This window comes from Hypanus sabinus, chromosome X2, assembly GCF_030144855.1.
Source record: "Hypanus sabinus isolate sHypSab1 chromosome X2, sHypSab1.hap1, whole genome shotgun sequence".
NCBI classification, from domain to species: domain Eukaryota; kingdom Metazoa; phylum Chordata; class Chondrichthyes; order Myliobatiformes; family Dasyatidae; genus Hypanus; species Hypanus sabinus.
The window spans coordinates 35,205,979-35,225,696 of record NC_082739.1 but is presented as its reverse complement, the minus strand read 5'-3'; the positions used below and the strand labels follow the sequence as shown (position 1 = coordinate 35,225,696).

Here is a 19,718-nt window from a genome sequence, read left to right as displayed (position 1 = left end):
TTGTCCTTTTGTCCTCTCCTGAAGCAGCAAATAACTTTACAATGGCAAAAACCACACGCTTCCCATTCACAAGGGTAAAGGATGACTCTTCAGCACACAGTACAGCAGTGTAGCTAAGTTTCAATAAACATAAAAGTTTTAATCACTTATTAATGTGTGATACTTCACCTTTGATGTACTCCAGCTCTACTTAACTGAAGGCTCTCTGTGGGTGAATTCTTAAGCCTGGAAGTGTCAGCATCTGAATTTCCAGCATCCATTAGCTTCCTTTGGATATGTTTAAACACCATTATTCAAATGTTATGCTCTCTTTTAATATTTTGTTGTGTTTTCACTGAGTCTGACGCACGTTATTGTGTCACTGTACTGACAAGTTGTCCTTAGTCACAAGGCGAGTTAGCCCATAGCCAGCAAGGACTGGTGTAGGTTAATCTGTCATGTGTGAAGTGGTCTTGCTGCTTGAGGCAGCATGCATTGCTCAAACCTCCATCCAAACACAAACTGAGGTGAACTAAGGAGGGAGTGCTCCATGGTAGGAAGTGAACAAGTGGACAACTTAGGAGTGGAATGTGGCCATTCAGCCCTTTGAGCCTGTTCCTATTCAGTAAGTCTGGCAACGTCAGCTCTGCATTCCTGTGAACCTGTATTAGACCCTGCACTTGGTAAGTATCGAGAGCATGTGCCTTAAAATTTTTAAAAGACTTTTCTTCCAGCTATTTTAAAGAAGTTTTTAACTTTCTAAGAGATAAATTGTTGCCTCAACTTTCAAAGAGGTTGAGCATTATTATTGAACAGTGATCACTTCTTCTAGGTTCTCCCACAAGAGGAAACATCCTCCCCACAGTTTTAAGGCTCTTTCCATTCTTCTAAACTCCAGTGGATACAGCCTGGCCAACCTTCCTTTATTACACACACCACCTATTCCATGTTTGTTGACTAAATTTCTTTGTAATTGCTTCCAACATGTTAAAACCAGAAACTAATGCTGTTCACAGTCCTTCAATACCATATAAAAATATTGTTACTTTATATTCAGCTTCCCTCTCAATAATGAATAACATCCCATTAGCTTTCTTAATCACTGGCTGATGTTAAGATATCAACCCCTTCATGTTTGAAAAGGAGTTCCTTCTGGTAGCCAAGGTAATATTCTGCCCTCAACAATGTAGGTTTGGCTGCTGTTAAGCTATTTCACTACTGGATTAAAATGTTCTGAAGTTTTGATAGGCTGCACTATAAATGCAGAATCTAGACACAGTGGCCAGTTTATTAGGTACATGTTCATGGCCTTCTGCTGCTGTAGCCCCACCCCTTCAAGATTCAATGTGTTGTGCAATCAGAGATACTCGTCTGCACACTGTTGTAACATTTGCATTACTGTCACCTTCAGCCAGACTGGCCACTTTCCTCTCTCATTATCAAGCCGATTTTGCCCACAGAACTGCGAGTCACTGATTTTTTTTTGCACAGTTTTCTATAAACTATAACAACTGTTGAGCGTAAAATCCCAGGAGATCAGCTGTTTCTGAGATACTCAAACCACCCTATCTGGCACCAACAATCATTCCACTGTCAAAGTCACTCAGATCAGATATCTTCATCATTCTGATGTTTGGTCTGAACAACAACTAAACTTCTTGACCAGGTCCGCATGCTTTTATGCATTGAATTGCTGCTACGTGATTCGCTGTATTTGCATTAACATGCGGGTATATAGGTGTACCTAATAAAGTGGCCACTGAGTGGACCTCAGAAATGAGAGGACCAACAAAAATTACCAGTTTGTTTCTTTATAAGAGATGACACCAGAACCAGATAATGATGTTGGGAACACTTCAGTATATCCAATGAGTCTAAGTGCAACATGCTACATAAATCTACTGCAGCTGTGCAGAATCATAACCCCGTGTGGCTAGCCAGAGCCCAAATTCAATATACTTGAGAATGAACTGGTGGAGAATAGAGAAGGCACAATGTTGGAAGTAAGACCCGTGTATCATCAGGGGAGTCGGAGTATCTACGGCTGTGTGCCCAGATCTTTGGGCACAGAGCTCAGAAAAAAGCAACGCAACAGACCTTTGACATCATAAACCAGTGAGCTGTTGTTATGTCTCCTTGCTCGCTGTGAAAATGGAGCCACCTCTTTCTCCTTTATTAGGGAGAGAGAGAGAGCCTGTGGTATGTCGAATGCCGGGTGAAATGTGAAGTCTTTGGGGTAACTGCAAGTCTGCGTCTTTGCTGTTGCTTTGCTCACGCTTGAGTGCTCAGTGGCAGGTGCCAATGCTTTTTATTGCTTCTGGGGGGGAATTGTTGCTTGCTGCCACTTACACACCAGAGGGAGGGGAGCTGGGGGGACTTTGAGGTTCTAACATTTAACTGTCGTTCATTCTATGGGGCACTCCTCTGTATTCATGGATGGTTGCGAAGAAAAAGCATTTCAGGATGTGTATTGTATACATTTCCTTGACCTTAAATTTACCTTTGAAACCTTTGAAAATAAGAGAGGAACGTGAAACAAGACTTCACCCATCTCCCATGGCCTCACACAGGTTATCACACTGATTCTTAAGAGGACATATTATTATCCTAAATGTCATTTCACTCTTAATGTACATAAAGAACCTTTTCAGATTCTTTCTTATCTAATCTTCCATGGATATTTCATGGCTTCTTTAAACCCTCCCAATTTCCATTTTTTCTCCTATGCCCCTTATTTTCCTCAGGCAACTTTTTTTTATCCCTACCAGACCCTCAATATCCCTCATCAACCAAGGTTCCTATTTGTGCCAGCCTTGTCTTTCATTCTAACAGGGATATGCTAGCCCTGAACTCTTCCCCACTCGTTTTTTCAAAACGTCCCTCTTGCCAGTCATTTGCAGAGAGCCTGTCCCAATCAACATCAGAGAATTCCTACCTGATACCATTAGAATTAGCCCTCTCCCAATTTAAGATATTACATTGGGGACCAGACCTATCTTTTTCTATGACTATCTTGAAACTAAAGGAATTACGGTCATTGGCCCTAATTTGCTCCCTGACGGGCACTTGCCCAGCATCATTTCCTAAAAGGAGATCAAGTGTAGCACCTTCTCTAGGAAACTTACACTATTTTCACACCTATCTGTGATTTCCATACATACTTGCTCTTCTGATTCCCGCTGAACTTTGAGGGAACTATAGTATCATCCCATCAAAGCAATCTCTTTTTTATTTTTATGTTCTACCCACATGGCCTCCCATGCAAAAGCCTTACTAAAGTCCATGTAAACAATATCCACTTCCTTGCCTTTCCTAGTATCTTTCCTAGTAACCTCCTCGAAAATCTCTATAAGATTGGTTAGACTTGACTTTCAACACACAAAGCCAGGTTGCCTATCCTTAATCAGGTCCTGTCTATCCAAATTCTTATCCAGTCCCTTGGAATACCTTCCAATTACTTACTTACTACCAATGTCAGGCTCACTGGTCTATGATTTACTAGATTATTCTTAAAGCCTTTTTTGAAAACCAGAACAAAATTAGCTATCCCCCAGTCCTCTAGCACATCACCCATGGTTAAAGACATTTTAAATACCTCTGTCAGGGTCCCTGTAATTTCTGCACTAACTTCCACAACATCTGAGGGACCATCTTAATAGGCTCTGTGGATTTATCCACCCTAATTTGTCGAAAGACAGCAAGCACCTCCCCCTCTGAAATCTGGATATAGTCCATGACCTCTCTGCTGTTTTGCCTCACTTCTATAGACTCTGTGTTCACCTCCTGAGTAAATACAGATGCAAAAATCCATTCAAGATCTCTCCCATTTCCATGCTGATCTTCAAGTGGGACAATTTTATCCCTTGTCATGCTTATGCTTTTAATATATCTGTAGACGCCTTTGGGATTCTCCTTCAACTTGTCTGCCAAAGCAACCTCATGCTTTCTTTTAGCCCTCTTGCATTTCTTATACTCCTTAAGTACTTTTCTTCTTCTTGCCTATACCTGCTATGTACCTCCTTCTTCTTAAAAAGCGCCTCTCGAAAGCCAAGGTTTCCTAAACCTGTTAGCCTTACCTTTTCTTTCTGACAGCCATATACAACCTCTGTACTCTCAAAGTTTCACTTTTGAAGGCTTTCCACTTACCAAGCATCACTTTGCCAGAAAACAGCCTGTCCCGATCCACACTTTACCACTTCCCTTCTAGTATCTTCAAAAGTGATCTTTTTCTGACTTCAGATCTCAACCTGAGGACCAGACCTATCCTTTTCTGCAATATCTCAAAACTAATGGAATTATGATCACTACATTCAAAATGTTCCCCAACACACACTTCTGTCACCTGCCCTGATCAGAGATCCTGTATCACATTCTCTGAAATTAGGACCTCAAAATATTGATTAAGAAAACTTTACTAAACATATTTGACAAACTCTATCAATTCCTGCTGAAGGGTCTTGGCCCGAAACGTCAAGAGGAATCAAAGCCACAGCTTTGTTAGCAATGCTTCATTACAAAGGCTCCTGGAAATGAGTTGCTTTCAGATCAATAACCCTTTAGCAAGGTGATAGATTCAGGACAAAAACTAAATCTAGACACTTAAAGGTCAGCATGGATGAGGTGGGCTGAAGGGCCTATTTCTGTGTTGAATGACTCAATGGTTCCAATTGATCATATTCTATTGAATGATGTCATTACTAATTTTAATTGGTCAACTCTCAGCACCAAGAAACACATATATTGGAGCAAACATTGTGTAAATTGGGTATAATTTTTGTTTAATTTATAGTTTTCCTGTGAATCCTGCTCATATGATGCTATTTGCCTGTGATGCTACTGCAAGTAAGTTTCTCATTGCCCCTGTGTGTATGTGTAATTTGCATATGACAATAAATCGACTTCTGCCATTGCAAAGTCGAACATTTTCCTACCCCAGAGATATCTTTGCTGTCTCAATGTATTTGGCTTCATTGGAAGAATTTTTTTACATTTATTCAAGACGTGGGTTTCACAGCATTTAATTGTCCATCCTCAATTGCCCTTGAGGAGGTGGTTGTGAGCTGGCTTCTTCAACCACTCCCACCACTGAGGTGAGGGTGGACTCACAATGTGGTTGGGGAGGGTTCTCCAGGGTATTGACGCAGGAACTATGAAGGAATAGGGACATATTTCCAAGTTGGGATGCTTTGTGGTTTGGAGGGCAATTTCCAGGGGCGGGTGATGCTCTCTATGCTTTTGCTGCCCTTGTTTTCGATGGTCAAGGTGGTGAGTTTGGATGGTGTTGTTTAAGGAGTCTCACTGAGCTACTGAAATGAATTCTGTAGATGGTAGAAACTGCTGCAATGGTACTATATGCCATGAAACAGCAACATAGAAACATAGAAAACCTACAGCACAATACAGGCCCTTCGGCCCACAAAGTTGTGCTGAACATGTCCCTACCTTAGAAATTACTAGGGTTACCCATAGCTCTCTATTTTTCTAAGCTCCATGTACCTGTCCAAAAGTCTCTTAAAAGATCCTATCGTATCCACCTTCACTACTGTTGCCAGCAGCCCATTCCACGCACTCACCACTCTCTGAGTAAAAAAACTTAACCCTGACATCTCCTCTGCACCTACTCCCAGGCACCTTAAACCTGTGCCCTCTTGTGGCAGCCATTTCAGCCCTGGGAAAAAGCCTCTGACTATCCACACGATCAATATCTGTCGTCATCTTATACACCTCTATCAGGTCACCTCTCATCCTCCTTCGCTCCAAGGAGAAAAGGCCAAGTTCACTCAACCTATTCTCGTAAGGCATGCTCCCCAATCCAGGTGACATCCTTGTAAATCTCCTCTGCACCCTTTCTATGGCTTCCACATCCTTCCTGTAGTGAGGTGACCAGAACTGAACACAGTACTCCAAGTGGGGTCTGACCAGGGTCCTATATAGCTGCAACATTACCTCTTGGCTCCTGAATTCAATTCCACGATTGATGAAGGCCAATGCACTGTATGGCTTCTTAACCACAGAATCAACCTGCGCATCTGCTTTGAGTGTCTTATGGACTTGGACGCCAAGATCCCTCTGATCCTCCACACTGCCAAGAGTCTTACCATTAATACTATATTCTGCCATCATATTTGACCTACCCAATGAGCCACCTCACACTTATCTGGGTTGAACTCCATCTGTCACTTCTCAGCCCAGTTTTGCATCCTATCAATGTCCCACTGTAACCTCTGACAGCCCTCCACACTATCTAACACTCCCAACCTTTGTGTTATCAGCAAATTTACTAACCCCTCCCTCCACTTCCTCATCCAGGTCATTTATGAAAATAACAAAGAGTAAGGGTCCCAGGACAGATCCCTGAGGCACCCCACTGGTCACCGACCTCCATGCAGAATATGACCCATCTATAACCACTCTTTGCCTTCTGTGGGCAAGCCAGTTCTGGATCCACAAAGCAATGTCTCCTTGGATCCCATGCCTCTTTACCTTCTCAATAAACCTTGCATGGGGAACCTTATCAAATGCCTTGCTGAAATCCATATTCACTACATGGTAGTTTATAATTAATTTCTTTTGATTTATTGACAACTAATTGAAAATTCTATCCTTATGATTGTCCAAAACCAAAATGCTGAAGATCTGGTAAATTATAAGTTGGTTTTATTATTATCTCATGAGAGACAGTGAAAATCTTATGAAATTCCATGTACAGTATAACTACATTGAGTTTGTAAAAGAAAACAGAGTATAGCATTGCAGTCACAGAGGAAGTGCAGTGCAAGTGGATAGATGAAGTGTAGTGGCCACGATGAGATAGACTGCGAGATCAAGAGTTCAAGTGAACATCTTTTAGCTTTGAGGGGTATGTTCAAGAGGCTGATAACAATGAGGTAAAAGTTGTCCTTGAATCTGATCATTTTGGCTCTTTTGCATCTTTGGTTGATGGGAGAAGGGAGAAGAGAAAATGACGTGGGTGGGAAGGGTCCTGGATCACATTGGGGGCTTTAGCAACACAGCAGAGAGTGTAGGCAGAGTCATTAGAGAGGAGGCTGATTTGTGTCATGGAATGAGCTGTGTTCAAAATGCTCTGCAATTTCTCGCAGTCTTCAACAGAACAGTTACTACACCAAGCTAAGATGCATCTGGATAAGGTGTTTTCTATGTAAAATTGGTAAGAATTATTAGGGCCATGCTGAATTCCTTTAGCTTTTTAGGAAGCGGAGACGTTGATGTGTGCCTTTTTTGGCGGTAGCATCCACGTAGTTAGACTTGGACAGATTACAGGAGATGTTTACATCAAGGAATGCGAAGTTCGCAATGATCTCCACCTCAGCACCATTGATACAGACGGAGATGCTTACTCCACCCCACTTCCTGAAGTCAATATCTAGCTCCTTCATTGAGAGAAAGGTTGAGGAAAAGGCTGTTGCCTTGCCACCAAGGCACCAGACTCTCAAAAATATAGCAACCAACCCAGGGGAAAGCAAAAAGTCTTAACTTTAGATAGTGCCAACCGTTTTTACAGTTCCTGAGAACAACACAGCTGGTTGGAAATGGTTCTTGTCCCAGCTAATGTTATCTGTAGTGTAGCAGCCAGTCCTAGTCCAGTAAGGAGGCTTCAGTTGACCTAAATACCCATGCATTGAGAAGCAGAGGTCATACTGCTCCCATCTTGCTCCCTCACAGCCTATATCACCTCTTGCAATGTGAAATTTCTTCCTTGCATTTGAGCCCTGTCATGGATTTCCCTGCATCTCTCAACTCTGCTTCATCCCCCTTTCTCTGTAACCTCACCAGCATGACAGAAGTATCTGAAACACTCCTCTGTGCAGCCCAACCCCCACTCCCCTTCTCCTCCCCATCAGTGACAGTGTTTACAGTTACATGGGGAAAAGTTGCCGTGGCAACCACAGGATTGCTCAGTAACGGCAGTCTCCAACTGAAACGGTTTGGCAGGTCTCCCTGGGTGTCCACCAGTGTTCACCAGCCCTCAACGTGATGAAGGTTATCTGTGAGGTGGTGGCATATGAAAATGATGATCTTACTTTGAATAAAAGAGCATTTATGTTTATCGTACAATCCCAGGACATGTCAAGCGCCTTCATGGGCTGGACCAATCCATTGCCATTGAAAGTAGGACCCATGAACAGCTTTGCTTCAAACATAAGGCCATAAGACAATAACACATAGTAGAAATCAGGCCATTTGAACCATTGAGTTTGCTCCATCATTCCATCATGACTGATTCATTTTCCATCTCAACCCCATTCCCTGGCCGTCTCCCCTTTACCTTTGACACCTTTACTAAACAAGAACTTCCGCTTTGAGACATTGGTGAGGCCTAATTTGGAGTACTGTGTACAGCTTAGGTCACCTTCCTACAGGAAAGATGTAAATAAGGTTGAAAGTGTACAGAGAAAACTTACAAGGATGTTGCCGGGTCTGGAGGACCTGAGTTATGTATCTTGGGTACTAGCCTCCATAGTATCCAAGACATATTCAAGGAGCAGTGCCTCAGAAAGGCGGCGTCCATCATTAAAGACCCAGCACCCAGGACATGCTCTCTTCTCATCACTTTCATCAGGTAGGAGGTGCAGAAGCTTGAAGACACACACTCGGTGATTCAGGAACAGCTTCTTTCCCTCTGCCATCCGGTTCCTAAATTGACATTGAACCTATGAACACTACCTTGTTTTTTATATATATTATTTCTGTTTTGCACTATTTTTAATCTATTTAATATACATATATACTAACAGTAATTGACTTACTTATTTTTTCTATATTATAATGTATTGCATTGAACTGCTGCTGCTAAGTTAACAAGTTTCATGGCACATACCAGTGATAATAAATCTCTTACTATCTTTCCTTTCAGTTAGACCTGACGAAGGGTCTCGGCCCAAAACGTTGACAGTGCTTCTCCCTGTAGATGCTGCCTGGCCTGCTGCATTCCACCAGCATTTAGTGTGTGTTGCTATGATAATACATTAATCAGTTTTAATTTCTTAACTTCCATTTTAAAGTGGGATTTTAAAAGTAGTTGTTCTTTATCACGGGAAACATGAAACTACTGTTTTTTTTAAAACCATCTGAAACACAGGCGTGCTTCAGGGTCCTTATCCAGTTCATCCTCTGTTTGACTGTAAACCCACCGAAGTGGTTGCCCCTTTGTTCAGGAGCAGTTAGTCATGTACCATAAATGGCAGCATTAACTTGTGAAGGTACAACATTTTTAAAAATTTACAGGTGATGATCTTTTAGATTATATTTAAAATACTTTGTCCAGAAGGAGTTGTCTTTTGAGGCCAGTGGGTCAGCAGAGGTTGAATCCGCCAGTTCGCACCCCCATTTTATAGTTGATAGAATTCAGGCATCAGGTGGAAGCAAAATTCTCCAAAGAGTTTTTCTTGGTTCCTCATGACACTGAGCAGCTATACAGGAGATCCAAGAAACCATAGACACTGGGATCTGATGCAAAAGACAAGCTGCTGGAGAAACTCAGTGAGTCAGGCAGCATCTGTGGAGGTAGTAGGATGCCAATGTCGAGATCCTTCATCAGGATTGGAGATTGTGGATGGCCAAGGACCAAGGGATGCGATCATGCCATTCACAGGATCCAATGCGCCAGGCAATGGACTGATTGACAGAACTAGTCACTTCCTGTCTCCTTCCATTTGTTGACATGTTGAGAGCCCTTCTGAGAGATACTGGTCACACATTATACCCTAACAACTGGAGACACAGTGATTCCTCATGCATACCCAGACCCATCCCACACTGACAGCTCAGTCCAGTCATAACAGGGAATGCAGTCAGCTAGCAAGGAAACAGTGAGCCTGTCAATGTGTAGCATCTTGCTTTGTTCCCAAAAACTGGCTGCTTATGCAGTAAAATTTCCACAGCTGGTCGGAAACAGGCCATTCCTGGGTGATGCCCTCCACCTGCTGGCATCTTGTAGAACTACAATTCAAAACAACTCGGGGAATCTGAACATAAATGGAGAATGTACTCAAAAAGATCACTTGAGGCTCATCATTTTTTGTCCATATGCATTTAATTTGCATTTTTCCCCTGCTTATATGGAATACTTCCTGTAGTTCAGTGGTAGCTCTCTCGACTTTGAGTATGAAAGTTGCGGGTTTATGTTCTGAAAACTTATCCTTTAACTATATTCTAACACTACAGTTTATCATCTGCTGGTGATACAATCAACCAAGGCCTGGGCTGCTTTTACGACTGGTCACAGAATGCCAGGGTAGGTATCTTTCCTCATTTCCCTGGGTGGAATTTGCCATTCCCCGTATATCTGCTGAACTGTTTACCTCAGTACTGTTTGTGGGATCTTACTGTGCATAAGTAGGTTATTACCTCACAACAAGAACCGTCCTTAAGACATGTGCTTTGAAGCACTATAGTTGTAGAAATATAGTTGTATATCTCTGGTTGTAGAAAGAGAAAAATAATGCTAAGGTTTGTTTTAGTTTTGTATCATATTTCATGGATGCAAACTCTGCTTTGGGAGAGCAGAATTAATGAGGAACCACCCCATTCCATCACACCCAGCTTGAAGCAATCCACAGAGAGACAGGCAGCCTTGGACTGATTCCCTTCCCCTTCTCCAAAGGGAGCTCAAATATGTTGTTCCGTCCCTCCTCTCCACCCTGCAGCCCCAATCGCATCCTCTGTTATGAGATCAGTTCTGACTCAGCTGAGTGGAACGTGAACCCTTGCCAGTCTGTATGGGTGGTGGATGTACACAGCAAACAATCTGAGGGACAGGAGTGTTATTAATGAGCTGCTCCTGAGCCTGATTGCCAGGGTATTGGCAGAACCATTCCAGTCAACCATCTGGAGAGCATAAGGAAGAGGAAAGAGATCATGTCCATTGGAATCGTATCTGGAAGCAATTGCCTTTCTGTGTCTCTCACATTCTTTATTCCAAATTAAACCCAGCTTTGCTTCATTCACGCATAACAACCATCATAAATGAGCCACATACCAAGGGATGACCAGGCCAAAGAGAGTTACTTTTTTCACATCAGACACATGTAATGGTCTTATAAGAAAATGCAATGGGGTCTGCCATGTGGCCTTTTGATCTCATTCCACCATTCATCAAGATCATGACAAATGTACCTTGGCACCGTGCTCCTGCTCTTTCCCCAAGTCCCTTGATTCCCTTAATGTCCAGAAATCTACTGATTTCTGTTTTGAATACTCTCACTGACTGAGCTTCCACAGTCAAATGAAGAAATTTCAAAGTTTCACCATCGTCTGCCCCGTGAAGCCTGCATTTCACTGAGATGCCTTCTCAGTCTTCCAGACTCTAGTGAGTGCTATCTTTCCTCAAGTGACAAACCCACTAGCCCTGAACCTGGCTAGTGAATCTGTGCTGTACTCTCTCTTTGGCAAGTACATCTTTTTTACATAAAGAGACAACAGCATTGCCTAGTACTCCAAATGCAGTCTCGACGAAGCTTTACGCAACTGCAATAAGACTTCTTTGCTTTCTTACTCAAAGCCTCTGACAATAAGTACTACTTGTCACTTACTGGCTTTGAGTGACTGGCGTACAAAAACACTTAAGTCTCTTTGAGCATCAACATTACCCAATCTCTCACCATTTAAAAAAATACTCTTTTTATGCTTTGTACATTGAAGTATATAACTTCACATTTTCCACATTATATTCCATCTGCCATGTTGTCACTCAGCTTCTTCACCCCCTCTTAAGGCCTCTTTATGTGGATCGTTGAATGGCTACAGCTCAGAAGGCAGCTCTTCGTCACACCCTCTTCCTTACTCATGACCCCATATAGTTTCCTGCCATTATGAAGCCCCACTTCCTAAAGTGAACATGAACCTTAAGTATGCCAGATCCATTGGATAATGTAACCAGGATTTATAAAGAAGACACCAGAGAGCCTGCAGATGCTGGAATGTGGAGAGGGATCAACAGCTGGAAGAGCTCTGCAGGCTGAGCAGCACTTACAGATGCAGAGACACTTGAGATTTTGGGTCAAGAACGTGCAATTTTTTGCAGGATTTATAATCACCCTCTTCTCTAAGGTGGAATGTCCTGGGATCAAAACTGACTTGAACAGGAAGTCTAGGTTAATATTCCATTGTGCTAATGAGGGAGTGGTGCACCATTCAGATGCTCCATATTTCACTTGAACAATGGAATTATCTCGGGCAAATGTGCATGAGTTACCTCTGGTGTTACAGCCTATATATATATTCCCCACTGAAGATTGATAATCCCATTGCTGTGTGTGTGTGTGTGGTGGAGTTTGTTGTGCAGAAGTAAGCTTTCATGTTTCCTTATACTACAAAAAATGTAAACCAAAAGTAACTGTTGGCTATTAAATCTGCTAGAATGGTCTTAGGAATGGATTTCACTGAATCGTTTGGCCATTACCCTCTCTGTAGTCTTGTGTGCATTTCAAAGCTATTTAGTAGCTAGGTAATAATCACCAGTTTTGAAAGAAATGATTACAGCCTCGCCCCAGGTTACAAGTGTCCGACTTAAGTACAGCCCATGCAGGAACAGTATGCAAGACACTGTACCTTGGTACATGAGGCAATAATAATTTCAATCCCAATTCCAATTCTACAAGAGTTTGGAAGGCCGGAAGGAGGGATTTGCCAGCTGTTGTGGAGCTGCAGGCATCTTCTGCTGTCTGAGAAATCAGCCGCTGGCCGCAATTCTGACTCATGAACAGTTTGGGTTACAAACAGAACTTTGAGTAGCCTTGGGAAGACATGGACCTGGTTAGAAGACCTTGCATAGATGTCTGTGCTGCCCATTGTCTCACTCCCTTATACAAAGCTTTGTTGCCTGGTACTACCGGAGCGAGGGTGCCTGAAGACCACAGCTTTGCCATAAAGAGGATTCCAAATGCTTCTTCCCTTTCCCTCTCCCCCCACCCTCCCCAGCTTGTGTCGGCAATTACATGGATAACAGCAGGGAAAACTGATTATCAGGGAGACCCAGGTGCACACTCACTAGACGTCTAGGAATGTGTAGCAATCTATCTGGAAATGATGTTCTGTGCAGACATCTGTGTGTTTGACCACAAATACAGCAGTGAAAGGGAGAAAGTACATTCCTGACTACAGGGTATATATTAAGAGTGTGACTGGCAAACACGTGTGAGCTCTCTGCAGTGACCTTTCCCTGGTTAAACTTCTGAAGATATTCCAGTGATCTTTCTATGATGGGGAGTCTGTTAATAGCTCTGCCACATGAGGCTGTCTTAAGGCAAATATTATGATCAATGCTGTGGGCTTTGACTGTTCTTCACCTCCCTGAAACTCAGAGTCTGCAAGCGAATATCTTTGGTTCATGTCCTGACACCGCATTCCTTTGCAGGTAAATCACAAGAAATAATCCACTCCACAAGCACTCCCAGTCCAGAATGGGTTAACAACAGGGCCCATGTTTTTTCCATTCTTTAACCTGAGTGCCTAATTCTCACTGGAACCCCGGCAGAGCCCTGTTTGCCTGCATGAAGCATTGCAGTTCCATTTAATGCTGCTTGTGATGTTTTTGGATCTTCAGTTCACATTTTCCGTTAGTATTTCTGCAACCGCTGGATCCTCTCGTGGTTGCAAATGATGCAAAATAAAAGGTACAACAAGAAGTACAAGCTGTGTGCTTTAGAATAATGCGGCGGTACAGCAGGTAGTGTTGCTGCCTCACACCTCCAGTGACCCAGGTTCTGTCCTGGCCTCTAGAACTGTCCATGTGGAGTTTGCACGTCCTCCCTGCGATCACACGGATTTCCCGCGGGTGTTCCCACTTCCTCCTAAAATTGGCCACTGCGAATGATGCCTTAGCCCAAATAGGTGATGAAAGAGTCATTAGAGATTTGGTGAGCCTAAGAGGGAGAGAGAATAAGCAGCAGATGAATGGAAAAAGAAGAAGGGTGAACTGAAACTGGTGGGGTTGCTCATTCAGACCTAACAATCTAACCAGCTGTGTTGCAGTCAGGGTCCATAGTCTTGCATTCTGAAGACACGTAAGTTTCCCACTCTGAGCTTTGTCTGCAGGCTCTCATTGTCTGTCCTACACCCTGCCTGAGGGCTGCCTCCTCCAGTAAAGGCACTACTGTTAAACACTGCCTTCTGCTGAAAGAGGAATAGGCAGGTTCTCTTCCATCCAAAGAAATAAATGAAAGCGGACTAGAAGGGTCTCAACTCAAAAAATAAACTGTCCATTTCCCTCCACAGATGCTGCCTGACCTGCTGAGTTCCTCCAATTCCTTTGTGTGTTGCTCCAGAAGTCTGGAATCTTGTGTTTCAAATTAATTAAATCTTATTTCTCTTCCTTCATGGATCTGTTGACAATCTATCATCAATCTAGGTGAGAAGCATTATGTCCGGTGAAAAATTCCAGAGGTCTTATATTGTTCCTGACATATGCACCAGAGATATTTCCACTCTTTTCCAATCAAAATTGCTTTTTTGTATCATGGGACATTTCTGCCCAACACTGAATATTAATTCACAACGTGACCGACCACAGCCATTCAGACGTACAGGTGCTGACAGCAAAGCAGCCTCACACTCCACAGGACCCAACTTCTTAACCCGGCATTGAACACAGTCCACACTCCAACGATGGAAACACAAGAAAACCCAGGTGCTGGAAGCTAAATAACAACCTGCTCCAGGAACTCAGTGGGTCAAGCAGCATCTGTGGAGGTAGGAGAATTGTCGACATCTTGGGTTGGCACCTGTGTCAGGAACTAAAGGCGAGCTATTCGGTTATTTGGCTGCTCTAAGCAGGTGGGGTGAAGATAAAAGGGGAGTAGATGGACTGTGATTTCTAGAGTATATGGAGCCAGGTAAGCCAAATGGCCTCAGCACGTGACACAAAAGTAGCAGCACAGTTTCAAGTCAGTCAGACCCAGTTATGTATGGCATCCTCGTGGGATGTTTCTCAACCAGTTTGATACAGACTTGCTTGCTTCCCTTTCTTTTCCATATATTTTCAATGCATTAATTAAACAGTTTTGACTGCATTTTTTATTGGGGAAGTAAATCACAGTTTTGCCTGGAGACACTGTTGAGGTCCATTGATGGTGGGATGAGGTGAAAGGATGGGTGGTGCAAGGCAAAGTGCTCTATAAAGTGGTGCAAATGGAAGAGGAGATCAGAAAGTCATGTGGGCAACAGTCCTTGAGGAATGCTGAGACAGGATGATGTGGAGTCACTCTGAATGTGGTGGGAATTACGGAGAATGATCTGTTGAGTGTATAGTTGGAAGTTAATGATCCATCCCAGAGGAAAAAGGAGTAGAGCAGAGGCACAGAAAGTGGATGAAATGTGGTTAAGTGCTTGAGAGGGAACCAAGGTTCATGAAGAAGGAAGACATCCCAAAGGCACCTGTGTGGATAGTCTTACAATCAGAACAAACACGATGGAGATGGAGCAATTGGGGGAATGGCAAAGAGTCCTTACTAAGGCAGACTGGGACAAAGAATGATCAGAGTAGCCTTGGAGTCGGTGGGGTTACAATAGATGTTAGCAGCTAGCCTATCTCCTGAGATGGAGACAAAAATATCCACAAAAGGATTGGAAGAGTTGGAGATCGAAAGCATGAAGTTGAGAGCAGATTGGAAATAGCCAGCAATTAATAAAATTGTTGAGTTCGGCAGGAAACAGCGCCAATCCAGTAATTAATTTCCGGTATAGTTATAGACTTGGCCAGCTCCATCACAGACACAGCTCTCCCCACTATCAAGGGCATCTTTAAGATACAGGTCTTCGAGAATATGGCATCGGCCACTAAGGATCCTTACCCTCCAGGACGGCTCCTTCCCCTCTATCACCAGGATTTCTAAATGGTCCAGGAACCCATGAACACTACAGTTTTTGCACTGTGCATTTACTGTATTTTGTAATTTATAGATTTTTAGTTTTGCACTGGGCTGCTGTCACAAAACAACAAACTTCATATCATATGCCAGTGTTTCTGATTCTGATCTGGGCAAAGAGAATGGAGTTCAAGAAGGGATTGTTCAATGTGAGAGGAAGTTCAGGCACGGTGGAAGGGAATTAGTCAAGGAAGAAAGGAGAGCCTTCAGACCACCCTGATGTGGGATGGAGATGCAAAGAGAATGTACATCGATGGTGCATCATTGTTTGGCTTTTTGTCCCTCTCCTTTCTCTCTTTTTTCTGTTATTTTCACCTGGGAGTGGAGGACGAGCCCAGCCTGACCAGCCAGGTACATTTTCCTGCTCTGCATTTTGCAACACCCACATTCTTTTGTCTACATTCTTTTTCGCTCTAACTGCTCCAACTCACTCACTGACCTTGTTTACATCTTAACCCCATGATCACCCCTGTTTTACTCTGTCAGTGACAACCCTCCTCTCCCACCCTCATAATTTCTGTCTCTTTCGCTGCTCTCACAGAGGGGATTTGACCCGAAATATTGACTGTTTTCTTTTCCTGCAGATGTAGCCTGACCTGTTGACTATCTCAAACATTTTCTATTTTTATTTTGGATTTCCAACATCCAAAATAATTATTTTTATTTTTTTCACTATTCTTATCTACATTAGATGTATTATTGACCCTGTGCAAAGTCAAATCTTAGACAGAGACATCAAGCCTCCATCAAATTATATTACAAGTTTAACTGTGCCACACCCAACCCCATAACTTTCAGGTCAATATCCCATTTTAAATAAGAACAAACTTGCCAATTGCCCTTAAGACATGGTTTCCCTGAGAACTAGAACTTTACGTGTTGTTCTTTGGATTTGCCATTAATTCCCACCATATCCTTCCCATTCATTAATTTCTGTCCTGATTTCTCTACTCAGAGTCATAGGGAGAATGCAGAAATAGACCCTTCAGCCCATTAAGAGGGCTAGAATATAACAGCAAAGACGTAATACTGAGGCTTTAGAAAACATTGGTCTGACCACACCTGTAATGTTATGAGCACTTTTGGGTCCCTCATCTAAGAAAGGATATACTGGCATTAGAGATGGTCCAGAGGAGGTTCATGAGAATTATCCTGGGAATGAAAGGGTTAACGTATGAGATGCGTTTGATAGCTTTGGGCCTGTAATTGCTGGAGTTTAGAAAAATGAGAGGCATCTTATTGAAACCTAGCGGATATTGAATGGTCTAGGAGTTGACATGGAGAGGATGTTTCCTACAGTGAGGGAGTCTAGGACCAGAGGGCACAGCCTCAGAATGGAAGGACAGATGAGGAGGAATTTCTTTTGCCAGACTGGTGAAATTGTGGAATATTTTGCCACAGACAGCTGTGGAGGTTGGTAGGTTCTTGATTTGTCAGGGCATCAAAGGTTATCGGGGAGAAGGCAGGAGAATGGGGTTGAGAGAGATAATAAATCAGCCATGATTGAATAGCGGAGCAGACTCGATGGGCCAAATGGCCTGATTGCGCTCCTATGTGCAGTTTCTTTTGTACTGTACTAACCATTTTGTACTGCACTTCAGAAGTTGCTGCAATGACTCAGAATTCACTCTCTCCTATTGAATTCTATTCTCTCAGAGCTTGGGAAAGGAAGGCAAACATACCAAGTCTTCTTATCTATTTCCACTGCCTTCTGAAAGCTCCAGTTGAATTTATGCGACTGGTGGCTTACCTACTGTCATAAGCCTGAGTGATCTGGTTACCATCCTCTTGCTGCAAGAAATAGTTTAGATTTGTAGAGTCATAGAACACTACAGCACAGAAACAGTCCCTTTGACTCATCTAGTCTGTGCCAAGTTATTACTCTGCCTAGTCCCACCAACCTGCACCCAGACCAAAGCCCTCCATACCCCTCCCATCCCTGTACTTAGCCAATTTTTTCTTGGACGTTGAAATCAAGCCAACATCCGTCACTTCTGCTGGCAGCTCATTCTACACTCACACCACCTTTTGAGTGAACCAATTCCCCCTCATGTTTCCCTTAAACATTACACCTTCTACCCTTAACCTATGACCTCTAGTTCTAGGCTCACCCAATCTAAGTGGAAAAACACTTGAATGCATTTACACACTAAATGCTGGTGGAATGCAGTCAGGATGAAGGGTCTTGGCCCAAAACGTCGACAGTGCTTCTCCCTATAGATGCTGCATGGCCTGCTGCGTTCCACCAGCATTTTGTGTGTGTTGCTTGAATTTCCAGAACCTGCAGATTTACCCTGTCTTCTGTATACCCCTCATAATTTTATATACCTCTGTCAAATCTCCCTTCATTCTCCTATGCTCCACGGAATACAGTCATAATCTATTCAACCTTTTCCCTATAACTCAGGTCCTAAAGTCCTAGCAATGTCCTTGTAAATTTTTTCTGTACTCTTTCAACCTTATTTGCATCTTTCCTCTAGGTAGGTGACCAAAACTGCACACAATACTCCAAATTAGGCCTCACCCTTATACAACTTCAACATAACATCAAATCTCCTGTACTCAAGACTTTGATTTATGAAGGTCAATGAGCCAGAGGCTCTCATTATGGCCCTATCTACCAGTTTCTTCTGATCTGTGTTGTCAAATACCACCCCCACTCTGCCCAGCCCCCATTTTCAAAATCTCCAATGTCAGTCTCTCCAGAAAGTTGAACCTCATCATCCCTGGTCCCATTCTGTTTTGTCTCCTCTACACCCGCCCTAACGGAGCATTGGGCAGAATAGCCCAGCTGAAGCTTGACCAGACACTTAGTCCAGTTTCATTCTACTGATATGATTCCGATCAGAAACAAGCAGGGATGTTGTAAACTTCACCGAGCCAGTGATGATGTAGTTCGGATGGTAGTCTCCTGGGACTTCTCTACTGCATTAAAATTAGAAACAGAAGACTGTGGATTGTCTGTCAATTACATTGACAGTGCACAACTGAGAAAGTGGAGAAGCCAAACATGAAAGAGATCATACTGATGCATTTAATCAGCATAAAATCCAAAGTGACAGCTTTATGAAAGCCAGGTCATGCAAAGATTTTTCTAAACTCTTTGAGGTCACAGCACACTTGGGAAGTTTTCTGGAACTTGTCTTAGATCAAATCGTTGCCAAGGTTTCTGTTCTGAGGTATGTCTGAAATGAACCTCTCATGGGCTCCAAAATGAAATTATAAATTGGATTAATTGGCAAAATGGGAAACAGAGGGAAAGTGATGGCTCTAATTGGTAAATGATGGGCAGCAAAATGCTAGGAATCATTATGGCATTTAATGGGAAGATGTGTTGGAACTATTTATGTTCAAAACTTGAGCCGACTGGGGTGTGAAGTATTGAACCACATGAGGATATGATAAATTGTTTTAGTTTGGAATGCTTTGTCTGAATGAGGCTGGATGAAGATCCAGCAAAAATACTCGAAGCATTAGGCACACCTGAAAATGGAGAGGATCAGAAATAATTAAAAAGTCTTTCAAATGAACAGTGGGCTTGCTCTGTGGACTAATTTAATGAATACTTGCAGAACACTTGACAGAATAAAGATACACACATTTCACAGATGACACTATGGTCAATAAGCCAGAAATGCACCTCAATAGAAGTAGATGAAATTCAGCAGGAGCTGGTGGGATCTGCCATGGTTCTACAATGAGGTGATAGGTGAGGTAAACTGGGGGGAGGGGTAAGGTGGGAGGAGGGTGAGGAGGGTGATATGGGAAGAGGGAGGATGAAGGAAGGAGAAGGGGTGAGGAGGGAGGAAGAAGGAGGGTTCAGGGGTGAGGAGAGAGAGGAGGGAGGAGGGTGAA

General features: G+C 42.9%; 1 long non-coding RNA gene across 1 annotated transcript; it reads left to right on the top strand.

Annotated features, from left to right (window-relative positions):
* Window positions 1–404: 404 nt before the first annotated feature.
* Window positions 405–19,395, top strand: LOC132385239 (uncharacterized). Its single transcript, XR_009509119.1, has 3 exons — window positions 405–662; window positions 4,769–4,821; window positions 10,165–19,395. It is a non-coding gene; the product is annotated as an uncharacterized LOC132385239 (long non-coding RNA).
* The last annotated feature ends 323 nt before the right edge of the window (window positions 19,396–19,718 follow it).